Here is a 20914-nt window from a genome sequence, read left to right as displayed (position 1 = left end):
AGCTGTGAAGAGCACAAGCTAGTGATGCACCATTTGCAACTTTTTCTCGAGGGAACTGGGAAAAACAGCTGTTCTCTGGCCTTGGGCTTCTTTTGCAAATGCAGTCAGTGGGGGAGGAAGGTCATGTGGGAAAGAAGCATATTTGTGACACAAACATGCTGGTGACTGGGACTTTAGTCATTCGTTTTAGATGCTGGAAAAGAAAAATCACTGAAATAATTCACATTCATGGTGGCTGCTGGTTATATTTTCTAAGTTACAAAATTTAAGACTAAATTGAAGTGAACATGTACCACTAGCCCCACATGGCAACGGGTAACAGCTGCTGAGATGTTATTATCAATTAATTATTGTGTTTTCCATAAGTTTGAGGAAGAAGCAGTGAAGGGAGAAATGCTGTAGATTGTGCAAGGAGCTGACCTCCCTCTATGCTTCTCTGAAACTCTCCATGGCGTGGCACACGCCCTACCTGGCCATTGGTGCGGTTGCTGCCAACCACCGAGTTTCAGGGTGACTGACTGTCTGATGGCTCTTGACTTACCAGAGAGACTATGTCTGGGAGATGCGGTGAGGGCCTCTCTGGAGAACTGTGAGAAAAAAGGAGAGAGAAATGAGGAGGAAAACTAGAAGCTCAGAATTCGACTACCTGGTCTGGGTAGGTGTGGAGAAAATGATCTGCCCTCTGCTTGGTAATGGAAATGTGGTTCCCTTGGCACTAGATCCACATGACTGTATCTGTTTACTTGTAAAATCTGTGTTTTGTCCTCCACACTCCTCTCATCCAGCTAAGGAAGGCAATGTTGTGCAAATAAAAAACAGCAATATCAATAATACAACACACAGGTTGAGCATGGATGCTGGGGACTGCTCTAAGGGCTTCACTCACCACATTTGGTTCTCACAACAGCTCATAATGATCCCATCACCTTGATGCAGATATGAAAGCACAGACCGCTTGAATAACACATCTGGGTGGCAGCCACAGACGCACTGGCTTAAGCAGGCATTAAAGACATTAACTCTGAACCCAGACCATGAGTTGCTAGCCCTTTGACCATGGACTAGTTGAAAAACAACTGAGTTTTAGATTTTTCATCTCCATAATGAGAAAAATAATAGTTCTTCTATCTCAGAGTTGTAGTAAGGATTTAAAATAATCGTGGCAGGGAAGCAGATGTGGCTCAAGAGATTGGGCTCCCACCTACCATATAGGAGGTCCAGAGTTCAATTCCTGGAGCCTCTTGGTGAAAGGCAAGCTGGTCTGTGTGGAAAACTGGCCTATGCTAAGTGCTGGCCCATGTAAGAGTGCTGGCCCACATGGAGAGCTGGCATAACAAGATGACGCAAGAAAAAGAGACACAGAGGAGAGACAATAAGAGACACAGCAGACCAGGGAGCTGAGGTGGTGCAAGAGATTGAGTGCCTCTCTCCCACTCCAGAAGGTCCCAGGATCCGTTACCAGTGCTGCCTAAAGAGAAGACAGGCAGACATAGACGATCACATAGCAAATGGACACAGAGAGCAGACAGCAAGTGCAAAACAATGGGGAGAGGAATAAATAAATACAAATCTTTTTTAAAAATTAAAAAAAAGATCATGGCACTTACATACCCGAAGCATAATAAAAGTTCAATTAACATTCTACTATTATTACTTCCTAGTCGTTTTAAGTCTTTTCTTCCCCAGTTGTCCCCACTCCCCCACATACCCATACCATTACCATCTCAATCCTGTGTGTGCATGGCTTTATGTGTGTGCATGTGAACTCCAGGCCTCTTGGGGGAGAAGGAAGATGGAGAAATGGGTCAGCCACTCAGAGTTCAGACTAGCTCCAGGGACTCTGCAGTAGGCTAGAGCATCCCTGGGGTGGCATCTGCCTGCCACTTTTTGTTTGTTGATATATTTTGAATTGACAAGGGCAGATGGCTAGGGGGAGGGGTGGCTAAGAGTCAATATTTGGTGACACGTGAATTATGCACTTGTGGAATTAATCGGCCTTGTCATTTTGGGCTAGTTGCTATGGCTATGGAAAACCATGTGTCCTGTGTAAATCAGAGTAAAGGGATGGCAGTGTGTCACTGCTATTTGTTTTTCTCAGCCTCAAAGCTCCTGACAGCATCCTTGCCCTCCCAGTCAAGGCCAGGGTGTTAGGAATCTGAGGTACTACACATTGCGAGCGGCTCATCCGTCTACGACCCTGGATGCTGTGATGGGCCCTGCTTTTCTCCTTCTGTCTCTCCCAGGGATCGTGTGCACGTTAGGGCAGAGGTTCAAAGACCGACAAACAGGTCTGAAAACTAACAGATTTACCAGCACTTTAGTTTGTCATGTAAGTACGTTAGAAAGAAAAACAAAAGCTACCATCATTTTATAAAAGGGCATTTTAATACCAAAAAGTAGAAAGGGTGTAATTTCAGAAGAGAAGATAGTTCTTCAAATAGAAGAAATGTAGTTTAATGAAAAAATTCTCCAAAATCCTTCTTTTTTGCTCATTTCACTTATGGCTAGAATAAACTTCCTAACAGATTAGCCATGTGGGTGTACTTTTCTTGCCTAGTGTTAGGATATAGTGATGATGGTGACAATTTAGGAAATAAAATTTAGGATGTAAAGATGATATATATATATGGAGGCAAGAAGACAGAACATTTGAAATAGTAGTGCTTCGTTAGGAATTCTAGTGAGTGTGATTACTGGAGACCTGCGGGCAGAGCAATTAACTCGTATTCCAGACTGTTAAATGGGTGTATCAGTTTTCACTTACTTCATGGGGTTTTGAGAATTAACTAGATAATATAGGTGAAAACAAATGGTACTCTCTTATTATGTCTGGGAGGTCCTCAGGGGACTATATGTTTCCCTTTGGCACCCCTAGTGTCTGAAGTGACTCTAATGGCAGGGAATTCAGACCGGACAGTAGGGGAGGGCGCGCTTGCGGCAGAGGGCTCAGCTACAAGCCCTCTCCTTTCCAAGTCAGCAACTGCACACTCTACTCCTTCATGAAGACTAGATTCTTTGTGAATAGCTCAACATCTTTCTTGATTCAACAAGTGTCTTTTTGAATCTCCAACAAACTCCACCTGTTGTCTCTGGAATCCAGTTAATTTTCTTTCTCTTGAAGAAGACCTTTCAGTCAGTGCCTGTGATTAGTCCCGGGGACATGCTGAGTAGGGGGATGCCTCAGTTCAAATACTGACTCCACTTACTAGCGTCACGCTCTTTGGCAAGTTACAAGTTATTTCCCCTCTCTGCACCTCGCGTTCCTTACCTGTAGGTGCCATAATAAAGGACTACCCTGCCCACGAGGTTCTTCTGAGGATTAAATGAGCCTGCCATGCCAAATACCTAGCACAGTGCCTGGCGCAATGGACATGCTTAGTACTTAGTCTGCTATTATTAATACTCGCAGGCTGCAGGGATGGCCATCAAAGGAGAGGTAGATAAGATTGCCCTTAAGGGTTCAATTAGATCCTAGCAGATATGAGCGAAATCTGAGAGAGCTAGCTTGCCTCCCAAGCCACTAAAGTTAGACAAATTTGATTAAGTATTTCAGTGCATCGAATGAAAGACAATGTCAGCCACAGGGGCTTAGTTAGGAAACAAAGAAAAAGGAGAGGTACTGAGGCAAAGGTGGGCAATGCCCACCTGAGCTTGGCTTGGGTGGTGGTGGGGAGGGAGCCTTAGACATCATGTTTTAAGCCGACACTCCCAAGCAAGCCCTTTTCTTCCTTTGAACTTCTGTGGGCAAAACTCTTTCTTTGCCAGCTGAGAGACAGACAAAGGGGCAGCTCCTGGGTTCATGGAAGGCACCAACATCCAACGTGCTGTGTGCACTGATGATAGGGGCACCAAACACCCTCTGTAGGATCAGGTCCACCCGGAACAACCGTCCCCAGGCTGATCCCCCTTCTGCCCAGCAGTTCCTTCTGGCTGCTGAGCCCAGTATTTGCACAGGAGCCTCAAGGTCCTTTGAAAGAGTTGATTTAGGAGGTGAAACAAGACACATCAAACCTCCATTTGTCCTGGAGTAATAATGGCCAAGGCCATGGCTTTGACCCCAGTTGTGTGACCAATTAAAAGACAACTTGAGTGACAGAAATATGAGCTGGATTAATTTTGAGTGGCTCTCAAAATGCCTTGGATTCTGCAGCCAAAAATTAGGTCTTCCCAGCTGAGAAGGAGCCAGACAGAAGTCCGAGAACTATTTTATCTTCCCGGAACTCTCCAGGTCTTGCACACTCTTCACTGTGCTACTATTTCTGCCACCTAAAATGCCTTCCTTCCTTGTCTCTGGCAAACACCTATCCTGCAAAATCAAGTCAAACAGAAGAGCTGGAAGAAACTCAGAGACCCCTGTCCAGAGGTTTTTAAACTTTACACCAGCAAAGCCCCTTTTATTAGTTCACTCCATGGTCTCCACATTTTGAAAGATATTTTGTCTCCCAAAGAAATAGCATTTACCAAGTAATAACGAGTTCATTAACCAAACACATAACTGCCAGACTGAATTTCTGAACAGCATGTGATAACCATGCTGAGTTTACTTAATTCCAGCCCAAAGCAAAGAAACTTGCTGTTTCTAGTTGCCTGGGACAGCCAGAAATGCAGAAAATAGCCAGAGGAACCCAGGTGGCTATTTTTAAGGCTCCCTGGAGATCTGAGGGCCCTCCATTGGAAACCACCAATCTGACCCCAAACCTCACTTTTCAAAAGTATTCATTTATTTGTTATGTTGGGCCAAAGGGAAGAGGAGCTAACCTTTATTTCATATCTACGATGCGTGGGGCACTGTGCTAGGCCTTCCACTTCCGTGATCTCATGGAGAAGTCACATCACCTTTACAAGGTATGTAGTGCTACCATCCCTATTTTACAGATGGGGAAACTGAGTCTCAGAGAGGGAACTGACTTTCCCAAAGGCATATAACCAGTACATGGCAGAGCCAGGACTCTGACACAGTTTGGCTTTTGGTTTTAACAACTTTGTTGAGATGAGATTCACATACCATACTCCCATTCACTGAGTACAAGTCAGTGATTTTTTAGTCTACTCACTGAGTTGTGCAACCACAATCAATCTGAGAACATTTCCATCACCTCACAAAGGAATCCTCACACCCATCAGCAGTCACTCCCCATCTCCCCCCCTCCACAACCCTTCCTCTCAGCTCTGGGCAACACTGATCTATTTTTGATGTCTGTAGATGGCCTTGCCTATTCTGGACATTTCTTATAAATTGACCCACGTTTTTAGACTCTAAAATCCATATACATCAAGCTGTTCCCCAGGGATCAAGGTGGTCTACAAATCTTTTATGTAATTTTACAGCCTGTACACAGAACGCATAAACACTGCACTCTTTATGTTTGAAGCACACAAATATGCAAATATTTCATATTCAGACAGCTAACTATTAAACTGTCATATACTTGAATTCAAATGACCCTGCTTCCCATGCTCTCACACCACTTTCCCAAGCAACCACCCAGCACTGACAGAAGAGACCTCTCTTGCTCTCTGTTACACCATATCATGATTTTGTTTTGAGCTGGGTCACCATAATGGCCTTTGAGGTATGAGGTGTGTATCCCTCTCCAGGTCAAGGAGGTCCTGGCCAGGTTGGTGATAAACTCTCCATCCTACCTGAGAGATCCTTCTGTATTTCTGGACTCTGCTGTTCTCTTAACCTTCCCTCGCCTGCAAGTTGCTGTTGGCAACATGATTTATTCTCCCGCCACAGATGGCAGGGACGTTTAACACCCATGTCTAATAGTTTTCCATATAGAATTCCCCTTTTGTCAGCTGCTTTGTCTCTAGGGTTCAGGTTCCATTTTCCCAGCTGATTAATTATTCTGCTAAGTTTGTCCTTTGTATCTTTGGGGTCTGTTCTGAAAATCTGTCTTGAGTGCATGTGGTTTGCTTATGCCTTAGGTGTCAGTGAGAACTGCCCACATTCTGCAGCGGAGACTGGTTATAATGGACACAGATAGGCCTACTGGTATTCCGCATGGAGTCATCACCTTTCCTCCTTCTTTCCTCCCTCCTTTCCATTCTTTTTTCATCTGGCATATACTGAGCATTCTCAGCTTACCAAGCCCTGTGGGTATTTGGGACACAGCCTCACTCTATTAGCGCTTTTTCTCATTTAGGGAAAAAGCACACTTAGGGTACCAGATGTAGATCTGGGCTGGGGTTCACTAAAGTTTTTAAATACTCATGGGGCATCTCTCTGGAGTGTCAGATTTACTGAATGTTTTGGGAGGGAATTTTCATATTAAAACAAAGATCTATTTTGAGGAAGAATTAAAAATTAGTAAGATTTTAAAGATAAAACATGAGATGACATTTTGGGGATTTTGGGGGTTGTGGGAACTTCTTTGACCCTACTGCACCCCACCCCACCCCACCTCCACACCTCCAACCCCCACACACTCATTAGACACACGCCTGACCCAGCTTCAGGTAGACATTCACAAGCTCTTTGACTGATATAAGAGCCTCGTCCAGGAAAATGAAGGAACCTCTTGACTCTTGTTACTCAATTTGGAAAATCTGTAGGCAAATCTACAATCAGGTGTTTTGAAAAGAAGCTTTTCCATTGTGTCTCTCTGACAGGCTCCTGGCAGCAATTCCCACCCACAAGCCCAGGTCACCCACTGAGCCCTAAACTTCCACTGGAGGCTGAGGAGGTGGCAACTCTGCAATGGGCCAGAAATATAAAAGCTGTTGTGTCACACAATGCTGAGCTGACTTTTTTCGGTGGGAGAGGGAAAAGACGATAATTCCAGGATGAACAGATGTAGAGCTGGTGCCCTTAGATGACCTTCTCAGAGTGTAGCTGGCACCTCTTCTTTGTCCACTGTTCATTGTGTGGCACCCCTGCTAGATTGGTATTTAGACACTTTGAAAATCACCACTAATGCTAAGTAAACTTTATTCTTAATAGTTTACCCCATTACATGATCTTCAAGAGCTGCCTACTTCTCATGAATAGTTCTAGGCCCCCTCAGATTATCAATGTCTATCTAATTCCACAAAGGGATGGAGTTCACCTCTCCCACCACTGCTGATGGGTCAACCAGCAACACCCCAGTTCAGATCCTGGACTCACCAGTGGTACAAATCAGAGCATGTTTCCCAACCTCTCTATGCCAATCTTTTCATCTGTAAAATGCAGCTGCTAATAGTTCATACTTCCTAGGGTTGTTGTGTGGATAAAATGTACCAAATGTATGAAGCACCAAATGGCAAGCCTGGCATATTGTAAGGTTTCAGTAGATATTGCTCATCAGTTTGATAAATGTGTATTGATGCATACATGGTTTCCAAAGTTTTCATTACTAAGAAGTGCTTTTATTATTTTGTCTCTATGCATTCCAGTTTAGGAACTAATGCTGTAACACAGGAATGAGTCCTTTTGTAGGAATAGGATTAAGTATCTTTTAAAAAACATCAATTCCATTGATGCAAAGGACAGAATTCTTAGTGATTTTCCTTTTTTTAAAAAAATTACCAAGGATGGTTTCTGTTCCTTTTTCCTTGGTATAATGTTTACCTTCTTACTGTAGTTATTAAGACTTCAAAAGACTGGCATCCCTGGCTGGGTCCCAGGGTATCTTGCTGGGACATAAACTTAATCTATTTATGATAGATCTCATATATCTAACAAGACATTCTCCCTAACACTAGAAGGTATGTGAAACTTGCCATTTACATCTTCCCTGTTAGTAGTTATAAATGCACACTATTATCTCTCTTTTGGTTCTAAGACCTACTTGGCAAACTGATTAGTTCATAATTAGTCACTCTATACCTTGGGAGCCAGAGAAAAGGCCTTTGCTTGTAATAGTGAAATCTCCCTTACCCCTAACTAGGGAAGTCCGTACCTCTTTGAGCTCTTATTTACTCCTTTGTCATGTGGGCCCATCTTTCCTAATGGAAACTTATGCCTTTGTCTGTCTGTAGCTACCTTATAGGTCTCCTAAGAGTTGGATTTAAAACCAAACTCTCTTTTGGTGTTAAGAGGTCTCCCGAACCATTATTATAATCTGGATTTGAATATCTCTTTCATAAAAGGGCTATAAAAGAAGTTTGATCAAGACTGACTAATTCAATGACTTTGGAGCCCTCTGCTCTTCAGTTAAGCTTTTCTATTAGCTTGATTCAGATCTGGGCCATTGATTCTTTAGGTTTCAGGGGTAGAATTTTAAATTTCTTTTTAAAGCAAAGGGAACCCAATATGAATATTGGGTAAATCATTTTCCTTAATTACAGAATAGATGAGATTACCTCTTTGTGACTATTTCTATACCCCTCTGACAATTCAGTTATATGATCAGGATGTAAATAACAGAACTTTAGAGAGGGAAGGAGACTAAAGATCATCCAGATTCAACTCTCACTTTACAGTCAAGGGAACTGTGAGTTGAGAGGTGACCTGGCCAAAGTCGCAGGGGTAAATCAGTGGCTACAAAAAATTTTATTTCATATACTTTTTAAAGCCACAATTCTGAGCTGTAAGTGTTACAACTTGGGGGAAAAAGGCAGGGAGGAAGAGAAAGTTTGCGATATCAAAGTCAATTATAGGAAGCAAATTGGAACATTGTGTGGGAGGTGAATGTCAGAAAGGGACATCAGAGGTTACCAGATAATCAAAGCTAAAGATGGAACAGCACAGCAGACATAGGTCGGAAGTCAAAGGTCAGGAATTCATTAAGAGTTGGTCAAGTCCTAAGGAGCAGAACTGTGAAAAGAACTTGGGGACATTTATCAACTAAGTTCTTATTTGCATGAACTCCTCTCATGGGCTGCCTCTTTTAAAAATAAATTTTGTGTTAAAAAAAACCCTAAGCAATTATATGCATACTAAAATATCAAATACCTTTAAAAAGCTTATAATTCAAATCATTAGTTCCCTGCACAAGCCCACACCAGCTGCCAGTCCTATGCCAAAGAAAACTGCTTTGAATTTTAGCTTTTTCTAATCTTTACCATCATATTTTTAAATAATGTGCATATATTGCAAAAATTGTAATATTTGCACCTCTTTCCCCTCATTCTCTACCCAAAATATCACTTCTGTAACTATTGCAAAAATTAGTGTTTACATAATCATGGCAATGTAAATATTATTCACTGTAAAACCTATTAGTATACTGTGATTACATTCCCTTTCTTTCAGTCTTTTGTTATTCCTTGAATTAATATTTGCCTAATTGCATCTTCTTTTCTAATGCTTCATCATATCATCTATCAGATTACCCTTCCTATTGGGCCCACTTTTTTTCCTGGATACTCCTTTCTGAATCCTTCTGTCTTCCTGTTCGGTTGCAGACTTGTCATACCGTTATATCCCAGGCCCAGCTCATCTAAGTTAGATCAACTGTTCTGGGATGCCACGTTGTCCTCTTTCCTGGTTTTCCCCTTTGTCTTGCTGATGCATACCTTCTGGTGTCTTTTTAAGAAAGGGAGGTCAAATTTCTGAGTCTAAATATAGCTATAAATGTATTTATTTGTTTTCATACTTGATGGACAGTTTTACTAGATGTAAAATTCTAGGTTAAAAATATATTTTCCTTTAGACATTTACACACATTGCCCCCTTTTTTTCCCTTGGCTTTTAGTATTGCTGTTGAGAAGTCTAGCACCATTCCAATTCTCATTCCCATGTGATCTGTTCCTCTGGGAACTTTTGGAATCATCCTTTTTTTTCCTGATGCTGTAAAATTTCAGGTCTTGGGAAATCTTTTTCCTTCATTTACTGTTGATTCAGTGGGTTTTTGGTACTTAAGGATACTGACTCCAAGGTCAGATGGTCCAGATTCAAAACATGGTTCCACTACTTAACATTGACTTAACAGCTTTGATACTGGTCAAGTTACTAATCCTCTCTGTAAAATGATGAGGCATTTCATGACATTTCTGTGAGGATGGAACTAAATAGTATAAATTTAGCATTTGAAATAGTTCCTAGCACATGGTAGGAACTTAGTACAAATTTTTGCTGTATTGATGTTATAGTTACCACCAGCATTTGTTTCTGTGGACTCCACATAGCATAGGGTGCCAGACTTCTCAAATTTGCCTGGTCACCATTTACAGGGAGCCCTCCAGGAAGATCATCTGGTACCAGTCATGTTCTCCAAGACTGCAGAGAGGAGCCTTCAATCTTTGTTGCGCTCTATCTCTGTCACCACCGTTAGGGACCCTGTCTGTCTTCTGTGGATGCTGCTCCAATGTCACTCTCAGGCATGACTTAACCTCATACCACCTGCCTCTGTGAGTTTACTAGCCCCCCCACACACCCACTGGCTCCCAAGCTGTAGCAGACATGCGGGCATATGGGAGTGCCACTGGCCCACGACTGCTAGCTTAGATGTTGCTGCTGATATGAAGGAATCTGACTTCTTTGGTGGGTTCTGGAAAGGCCAGATGGAGGCCCAAAGAGGTGTGAGCAAGGGAGGGTTAACATCCCCTGGAACAAGTTTGACCAGTGGAAAATTGGATCCAGGAGTTCTACTTCTTCGTAGTTGGACTAAGACTCTCTGGAAAGCAGAAAGTAGTGTCTGTTATGTGACCAGGTTGGGAATAGCCTCTCTTATATTTGTTCCCTCTCCTTCCCTGCTTATGCTCTCTTTCCTTCTCTGTTGCTTTCCTGGGATTGTACTGCTCAATGAACAGTGAGCAGGTGAACTTTTGACTTTGGTTCTGTTTTGTAGGGAACTTGGGCACATTAATTCGAGAGCTTGGGCTCTGGAGCTGGACTTTCTGGGTTAGACTCCTGGTCAAGACATTGCTAGCCACAAGACCTCTCTGTGCCTGAGTTTCCTCATCTGTAAAATGGAGATGATAATAGTAACTTTAGGGAAGCAAATGGGCTCAAGCAGTTGGGCTCCCATCTACCATATAGGAGGTCCAGGGTTTGATGCCCAGGGTCTCCTGGCGTAGGCACGCTGGCCCATGTGGCGAGCTGGCCCACATGGAGGGCTGGGAGTGTCACCTCACACTGAAGTGCCACCCCACACAGGAGTGCTGGCTGATGCGGAGAGCTGGCACAGCAAGGTGACACAACAAAAAGAGACAGAAGAAAGACAATAAGAGATGCAACAGATCAGGGAGCTGAGGTGGCACAAGAGAATGATCACCTCTCTCCCACTCAGGAAGGTGCCAGGATTGGTTCCTGGAGCCACCTAATGAGAATACAAGCAGGCACAGAAGAACAAACAGCAAATGGACAGAGAGAGCAGACAATGGAGGATAGGGGGAGAAATAAATAAATAAATCTTAAAAAAAATAGTAACTTCACAGGGTTATGGGGAGGATTAATGCTTACAAAACATTATTCCTCAGTAAGCCCTCAGTCAATGTTAGCTATTACTTTCATTTCTGTGAATTTTTCAATATTATTATTTTTTACAGTTTCCTTCCTTGCTTCTTCAACTCTGTTTTCTGAAATGTCTTTGATGTGATCATTGGTCTTCCTGGTTGTCTGCTTCTATTTAAGATCATGGCATAAATAAACTGAATGGAAGCTCTGTGCGCTCTGTCTGCGTACTGGGACAAGGGGAGGGAACTGTGTGGATCTTCCATCTGAGGCCATGCCCTCTCTTTCTGGAGGACACTTCCTCTCCCTGGCCTGGGTTAGGATGGGATCATCAGCTTTCTGGGCAGAGGATGGTGCTTGGGCTTCTGTCACTTCATTTGCAGACTTGCAATGAATCCCACTGCTCTCTGCTCAGATGACTTTGTCCTGCCCTCTGCTCTACCTGGAGTTTCTTTCTGCAGAGAATAAACCTCCAGTCTCCAACGGGGGAAACTCAGCTAGTCGCTGGTGTTTTATGTACACACTTCCAAACAAACCCCACTCTCCTCTCCTCTGGCGCACCTGGCCTCTCTGGGCTCGAGCCCCTGTGAGCCCTGTGGGCTCTTTACGGGCAGCTTCCTCTGCACTCCTCTCCTCCACCCACCAGCTCTCCACCTTCCAGAAATAGGCTGCACTCCCTGGATCTTCTCTGTTCTTTTGTCCTGGGTTTGTGACTCCACTCTCCCCACCCTTTGCTTCCATTTGCATGGATCTTTAACCAGAAAAATTTTGCCTGCCTCTTTTGAAAGGCGAGACTTCCAAAATGTAAAAGGGAACATAACTGCCCCAACATTAGCAACAGTGATTTTCAGCACCTGGCCACTTACTCCAGCAGAAACAAGGGGAGCTGAAAAGCTGCGAAGCTTCTTGGAGACCTGCTTGCTTCCAAATCCAGTATTTCTTCCCTCCTTTGGGTGTTACTGCTGCTGCTCCAAGTTCCTTTCCCTAGGCCTCGGGGCCCACGCTCCTCTCCCACTCTCAGGGTTCTTTTCTTTTTGCTCTCAGGTATAGGGTTACCGGATTTAGCAAATAAAAGCACAGGCAGTCCAAGTAAATTTGACTTTCAGATAAACAACGTATAATTTTTTAGCAGAAGCATGCCCCACGCAATATTTGGGATGGACGTGTCAAGATTATTTCCGCCGTTTATTTGACATTCAGCTTTAGCTGGGCGTCCTGTATTTTATCTGGCAACCCTACCCAAGTGACTTCTCTTTCATTCTCCAGAGACCAAGGTCGGCCTCTGTCAGGAGAGTCAGCAGCGGCACAAAAGGGCCTTGTCTTCACACTATTCTCTCTTAAAGGGACCTACAGCTATTTACATAACATAGGGCCGTCTAACACCTATACAATTATAAATCAGAGTCTGCTTATTCATTGTCAGTTTAGAACTCCATCACATTTCTCAGCTGTCTAAGGTTCCCCAGACTCAGAGTCACTTAATAAATGTGCTGTTCTAATAGTGTTTCTTTCACCATCATGGCACCTTTGTTCATTGTTTTTCCCACAGTAGGGGAGGGTGGGGGTTGGGGAGGAGGGCCCCTGCATTGGGTGACCTACCTAGTCAGTATTACACAAAATAACCCTCCACGGGCAACATCTCTGTTTTATTCTGTGGAAGGTATGGAGATCATTTTTTCAGATCTTGCTTTTTAAGATCATGACCACCTCCCGTCAGTGTCTTCCTCAAGGGGCTCTGGCAGGTGGCAGGTGCTTCAAGGTGGCTGTGTTAGTACTAGGAGCCTGCCCAAGAACACAAACTCCAGAAAGAAGACTTGTCCATCCCAAAGGAAAGTTGAATTATGATTGAGCCAATTACATGAGATAATACAGGAAACAAATACGTACTGCGTTTGGGAACATGATACATTAACATTTTGATCTCATTGCTGTGGAGTCTTCCTTTCTTAGGTCATTTTCTTAAAGGTATTTTCCTTTTCAAGTTATAAGCCTGTGAGTGTTATTTCACTCCGACTCACTGTCAAGAACAGTCCCTCTGTGATCCTGACGGGGTCAGCTATTAACGGAGCAGGGCTAAACATATCCCTTCCAGGAACCTCTACCTTTGCTCCAGTCTGCACCCTCTGCCAGCTGTGGTTGATGTCCCTCCTGTTTCCCTTCCTTGGAACGTTTAAGGGTCAGCTTCAGCCTACAACGAGGTTAACATGATAACCTGCAAGAACTCTTAAAGGCCCTATTTACGCAACATGGTTTGGCCACCTGCTTCCCGTCGCCACTTCATCCAGCACACAGATTTGTACATCCACTATGCATCCGGCCTGCCGTGTCAAATATAAAGCACAGGTCTAATCTAGCTTTATTAATTCCTTTAGTGAATTAATACGTCTAATTCACTAAAGGAGGGTTTCTCCACGGGAGATTTGTGGGGCTAATCAAATGGATGAGCATTTGGCATTTTTTTTCCTCATGGGAAAAAGTGAAGGTCTTAGAGCAGAGAGTCTGAACTGGGAGCTTATATTTTTCTTCCGGTTTGCTTGGGAGTAAAGGGTTTCCTGGATGCAGAACTTTCCAAGCTAAAACCAGATCTCTTGGGCAAACCAAGACAGTTGATTGCCCTCCCTCACCTTCCCTACCATCAACCTTCAAATTCCCTTCACCACTCACTCTTGTACTATTGGAGAGAGAGACGAATAGAGAGCTCATGAGCTTTGAAAGTTTTTGCCATATGCAACTGAGAGATCCAGAGGTTTCACACTAAACCAACATAGGCAGGAGCCAATAACTTTTCTTTGAAGGTATATGTGAGAAAAGACAAGGAAGAGATTGAAAGGAAAGATCTAACTGTGTATTTTCGTAAGTAAAACTCCTCTAAAGAGTTATTCAAAATGTTTGTTACATATTTTTCTATTTCAATAAATGCGCCAAACAAGTAAGAAATAGAAAACTTGTAATGACAAATCTGTGGGGATTGAACTCAGAACCACTATCTGTAATTTTAGTAAATTTTCCTCGTCTATCAGACTTTCCAGTCCATGGCACTCTGCCGCCACCTGGTGGCAGTGTACTTAAATTAAGATCTGCCACCCTTCCATCTTTTTGCTTAGGTGTGCTGAGAGTCTCCCTTTTGTGAAGTAAGTCTTAGAAACAAAAATAAAAAGATACTAATTTGTCTCATGTGATGATCATCCATATTTGGAATGCAGAGTCAATACGGAGCAAAGAGTATGTCTTTATAGTTTCTTTATACCTCATTTTGTGAAGTACTTATGGGTCTTTAAACTCTTATAAAATAATTGATTACCATAATATCTTTGAGAAATATAAGAATATTGCAAGCAGACACCATAAAGACCATAATTTGTGAAAATATCATAGGTATATGATCATTTTAGATTATAATGATGAAATAAAACCTGTATCAAACTTATTAATCAGACTGAGCAAAAGTGGGTTCTTCTCTCTCTCTTTTTTAAAAAGATTTATTTATTTCTCCTCCCCCCCCGCCCGTTGTCTGTTCTCTGTGTCTATTTGCTGCGTCTTCTTTGTCTGCTTCTGTTGTTGTGAGTGGCATGGGAATCTGTGTTTCTTTTTGTTGCGCCATCTTGTTGTGTCAGCTCTCCATGTGTGCAGCACCATTCCTGGGCAGGCTGCACTTTCTTTCACGCTGGGTAGCTCTCCTTATGGGACGCACTCCTTGTGCGTGGCGCTCCCCTAAGCGGGGGACACCCCTGCGTGGCAGGGCACTCCTTGCGTGCATCAGCACTGCGCATGGGCCAGCTCCACACGGGTCAAGGAGGCCCGGGGTTTGAACCGCGGACCTCCCATGTGGTAGGCGGACGCCCTAACCACTGGGCCAAGTCTGCCACCCTTTTCTCTCTTGATATATCTTAAAGGCCAATTCTTGAGACACCAGGGTTTCAAAGAGAGAAAGAGTTTATTTGCTTGTGCAAGCAAAGGAGGTCAGTTGCCTTAGACATCTGAATACTGCTTCCCTGAGCTCTCGAAATTCTATAACATTAGGGTGCTAATGAATAATTGGGGTGGAGCTGAACACAGGTTTATTAATGAACACAGGTTCATTAACAAAACATTAAGGGGTTGAGCAAGATTGGGGTGGACCCCAAGCCAGGGGAAGTTACAAAATTACAATCATTTTCAGAGATCAAGTTTCTGAGAGGGGAAAGTACAGAGTAGAGTCAGTTACAATGTTTTCCACATGACATTAAACAGAGGAGGGGGCAGTGGTTACCATCCCAATAGAAAGCAGACACAGGGATGAGCCTAATTCATAAACAAGAGTAAAGTCGATCTAGAATTATCATCACAAAGGAAAGCATGCACAAGGGTAAGGTTAAGTCTAGAATAAGTGTAAACAGTGAGACAACTCTAGCTAGAGCAGGGAAAGCATCCTAGAGGAAGTGAGGTTGGAGCTGAATCTTGAGGAAGTAGAGTTTACTCAGTGGAAAAGGGAGTGTGAGAAAATGTAAATCTTTTCAAGAAAGGCAAAAGCAGCCATTCACCCAGGACTCCCACCCTTCTCTCCTGAGTTGGGTCAGGGCCCTTTTCTATGCCTGACTCTTGACTCCATCCCTCTTTGGCTCAGAGGCACAGACAGTTGACTTGCTTTTCTTGCAGGGCTTACCTGGCATTTCTAGGTTCACAGGATAGGCATATCTGGAAAACCCATTTCAAAGCCATATGTGGCTTTACTAACCTAATCTTATTTTTTGTCTGCATCTTCATTTCTATCTAAAATGGAAAAAAAATAAATAAACTGTCTCAAATCTTCTTTCGGAAGGAGATAGAGGTTTCCAGCATATTGGCCATTTTTATAAGCAATCAAATTCAAAGCTTTTATGCTCTAACTGCCTCCCCCAAGGCCCCCATGTGCAATGTAACACCTTAGAATTTACCTCTTTGTAGTACCATTCCCGCCCTTGGTAATGCAGTTCCTGCCAAGGACCTGACTTGCTAGAAGCCTGCTTCCCAGGTAATGGAGGCTCTATGACTCTACTAAAATTTGAGTGAGTTCTGAGTTTCTTCCAGAAATAAAGGGAAAAAATAGCATTTCTATCTGCAGCTACGACTCCTGCTGCTGAGGCCCATGCTGCTGTCTGGGCAAGAGCATCATCGAGTTTTAAACCTTCCAGAACAAAATGCCAGTCTGCCCCCTCCTGTCTGGAATCTAAGGCCCCGGCTGCCAGGGCCTGTTCCACCACAGGGACGTGTTAGGAGATTTGTTCGTACATTCCTGCTGGAGCGAGGAGCCAATGGCAGCCTGCCAAGTGTGTCCAGCTCTCCAGGCTGCATCTGGGTTGGAACTACATCAGGAAGCGCCAAGGCACCTGGACACCGTCTCCAGCACCACTGGCCAAAACGCACTGGAGGTACAGTTTTGCCTTCAGAAAATACTTCACACTTGGGTTATTCATTTTAAAAGCATGTCTGTGTTTATAAAACCCAAACTGGTGATACTGTCTACATATAAAATAAAATGAAAGATTTTTGCATGGGATTGTTGCCAGGAAACATTTTGTTTCTATAGATAAAATTCTGATAGGAAAATGAAAATGAAAATTATATAATCCATCACATTTTCCTCTAAGTCTTGGGAGCCAGGTAGTTTGAAGTTAAACTCATTGTGTCCAAATGTGCTCATCTGTTCAAGTCAGGTGCCTGAAACGTATTTTCTTTCAGTTGGTCTCTCCTATCAATCATCTAGCTCATCTATCATCATTATCATCACCTACCCATCCATCCATCTACTTTTTTTGCGGGTAGGGGCTGAATTTTAATCTGTAAAGGGTCCAAGTTCTTGACAGAAGCAGGTATAGACTAAACTTGAAACTAATTCTTCATGCTGTGGAAGAAATGGCCATCTCAAAATTGCTGTACTTTCTTCACATTGTTATACATTTTTGAAACATTGGTTCTCCTTCAAGTAGGAAACCCAGAAATGCAGAATAGGACCAATTTCCCCTTCCTTTAGCAGGAATTTGCACTAGATAAGTGGAATCTCAGACTTTTGGGTACCCAGCATCCAACCCCACTTTCTGCTTTGAAGGAACTCCCCACTGCGCGCTGTTCGGACTGCTCCACCTCCAGCCCTATAAAGTGAGGAGGGACTCTCTCCCTCCCCGCTCCCTGGTAGGCACTCAGACCCTCCTGCCTGGGGCTTTGAATCTTGAGGAAGGAACCCAAAGAAGACGTAAGAGGTGGGCAGCTGCGTCAGTGTCGAGAACCCAGCAGCAGTGGGGTGCGTCGGGTGGGCCGGGCTTCCCGCGGCGTTTGCGTGCAGGCAGCTGCGTCCTGCCTCCTCGGTGGAACCTCGGCTGTGCCTGGGCTCTAGCCCAGTTCCTGGGCTGGCTCTTCTGCGTTCTGGCCATCTCTGTGAGCTTCCTGGTATCTTGCCTGCAGATTCCGTTTCTGCTTAAGTTAATCATATGAGTTTTTATTACTTGCAACCAAAAACTCTGGCTGATCTATTCAACGAATTAATTCATTTAGTGGTTCATCTAATCAATTAACATTGCCCGAGAAAAACACCATGTGAGGAAGGGGTTATTTTCTTCATTTATTAGATGTGGAAATCGAAGGTCATGGAATTTAAGTTTTGAAAACGAATATGACACCCTAGTGTTTGGTGTTTTAAGTAGTGTTCTCCTGTTCTTGGAGACCCCCATGCAGGCATCTCCGATTCGGGAGGGGCTGGAGGTCTGGACCCTGGGAGAATGCCGGCAGGAATCTCGGTAGCTGGAGGCGCCGTTCAAGGTTGTGCTTCTTGTCCAGGAAACGCCGGCTGTGACGGCCGAAGGCCCCCGCCAGCTGCGCGAGCCCGAGTTTAGGGAGGCTTTTTGTGGGACTCGTTCTGAAGCGCGTTATTTGGAGGCTAAGCGGAGGTAGAGGGGGTTGGGGGAGCAGGGGGCACTGAAGGCCTCCTCTGGCAGGTAACGCTAGGCTAAAATTGGCTTGTGCGTCTAGGAAAAGAAAATGAAAGTGGTATCAATAGTTTGTTAGAGATAAAACCTCCATTTCCCAAAGCCCTGGGACAGGCTATTGGAGGTGCCGGGCACTGACTGCCGTAGACAACCAAGTTAAGGCCAGTCTACTCACTCAGAGGTCGCTAGTCTGTACGGCACAGGGAATTGCAGTCCATCTGCCTTTTTGAAGATTTATTGATACGTATTTAGCAACTGAAATCTTGCACGCCCCTCACTGTGTTTAAAGAGATTTATCGGGTTGGGAGATCAGGCCGGGGAACCAAGACAGTCCCTTACTGCAACACAAAGGCTGCCTGTGGGGAGCTTTTGGGGAAGTGAGACCGTGACCTTTGGAATCACATGTGAGGCTGGTGGGTGAAGGCAGGGGTGGGGTGGGTGGGGCAGGAGGACGTGTTCTCCAGCCACTGGTTGCATTTTCAACAACCCCCACATGAACTGTGGCACATAGTAGACCCGATTTGCCTTGTTCATCGGACAACCCCTCCTTACCTATTTACCTGTGCACTTTTCAATTTGTTCTTGTAACGTGTTATCTTGTAATTCTACATTCCTTTTGAATTGCATTACAATTATTGCCTTCTCTGTCTTTGGGGAGGTAATCTGCCTTGATCTACCAATGATTATGTGATTTTTCAGTTCATGCTATGTGGAAAAGGCAAAGGTGGAAGTGACCTCAGAGGCTATGATATGTAGGGACTCAAACCCCACACAATCTGCCTCTTCACCTTTATGCATTGGCTTTACTTTTTCCCTAGTGCAGATAAACTTTAGGGGATGTGGCTGCCAGTAGCTTCCAGACTCTTATTCTCAGAGCTTTACTGCCAGTAAGGAAAAGACCCTCTTCCCTTAGTTCTGATTTTCACAATCCCTGGACAGGACTCTGACTGCCTTGCATTAGGATATGTGTCTGTTTCCAGACCAATCATTGTGGCTAAAATATCCACATATAGAAAGACAGCCATTCTGACTTGGACCAGGTGTTATACATTGTGGAGAGGGATGGGGAAAGAAAGTTTTCCCCAACAGAAGGGGCACAATACCCAGAAAAAGGAAGAGGTGCTTGGCTAATAAAGAATAAATACGTACTGAGCACCTTCTATCTTCCAGATAGCACATTTAGAAGCAGGAGCCAGAGCCAGAGCCAGAATTGTTCTAGAAAATAAGGTCTTTGGGAATCTTCAACAATCTTGTGGAAAGCTTTGGACTTCCACAGAGTGTAAAACTGTGCTTTAAACCAATCTCATCTAGATCTCAAAGGGCCAAAAGATCTTAAGGGATATCTGGGTTACATTGTGTCTTAAATAAAACAAAAATAAAATAACATTTTTGATGGCAAGTAACTCTGAAGGTAGACATTTTGCCTCAGGAAGATGTTTGATTAGCGGCATGAATGTTCTTAATATTTGAGTAATTTAATAAGGGAATGAAATGCAATATTATATAGTAAAATGCAGTAACTTTATTTTCTGGAGATTTTGTGCCTAGTTTTGATTCTGCCCATAATAAACTAGATGACTCTGAGTGTCACAGGTGCATGTCTCAGGAGGCAAACTCTGAGATGGAGATCAACCTGCAGAAAGCTTACTGGGGAGTGCTGCTGGGGTTGACTCCGGTGGGGGAAGAAAGCAGGACTGGACAGGGGGAGAAGTAGGGCTGTGATGCAGTCACAACAAGGGCTCGGCCAACCCGTGGGAGCTCTGGAGTTGGAATGGCCCTTCAGAGTTGCCTTGATTTGAGAGAAGGGAACTGGGACTTTGTGCCCCTCACAGAAACCAGTCAGTGTGCACAGACTCCTTTGTATGCAGGAGCATACCTTGGGGCGGCGGCTCTGTTCAGCAGAGGGCCTTCCTGGCAGCTCGGATTAGTTCTAATCCTCAACAGGTATCTGAGCAGCACAGCCCAGACTCCACCACACTGGGTAAATCGTTTCAATCCTCTGAGCTTCCGCTTCCACAACTATAAAGTAGAGAAATCTACTTAATCCCCAATGCTTTTTCCAACCTAGGAATCTTCTATTGTAATATTTATTCTACATACTGCTTTTTGTTTCTTAGTGTTCTATTTTGTAAATATGCCTCTGAACATATCTGACAATACATGTAAAAGAACATGAACTATCTATGAATGGACTTGGGATAAGTTAAAAAAGCAAGGTGCAAAAAGTGTATAGTAAGATATCCTTTGCCTAGAAAGAAGGCAAAATGTATGTGTGTATGTTTTGCAAAAAAGAAACACAGGAAGGATAACCAGAAATTAATGAAATAATTACCTGCAAAATGAGGGAGGGTAGGTGTGAGGGAATAAAGAGGGGAGGCCTGGGGTTGAGGGGATAGGAATGGAAACATATGAATGTCTTACATATTCAGAAAATTAATTAAAAGGGATGGAAAGAAGCAAACTCTAAAACTGGAGTACAAAAATCCATGCATCTAGCTGTATATCAAATTGATAAAATAACCACACAAAGAAAAGAATTGATTCAAGTAAATTTTAATATCAATACTCTGACTGACCATCCCTTAGTGAAATATATTTCTAAGAACAAAAAAGGACTTCAAAGGGATCTAAAATTTTGTTTAGCATGTTCATT

This window comes from Dasypus novemcinctus, chromosome 3 (genome assembly GCF_030445035.2).
Source record: "Dasypus novemcinctus isolate mDasNov1 chromosome 3, mDasNov1.1.hap2, whole genome shotgun sequence".
NCBI lineage: Eukaryota > Metazoa > Chordata > Mammalia > Cingulata > Dasypodidae > Dasypus > Dasypus novemcinctus.
The sequence above is the reverse complement of the archived record's forward strand: the minus strand, read 5'-3'. Positions refer to the sequence as shown.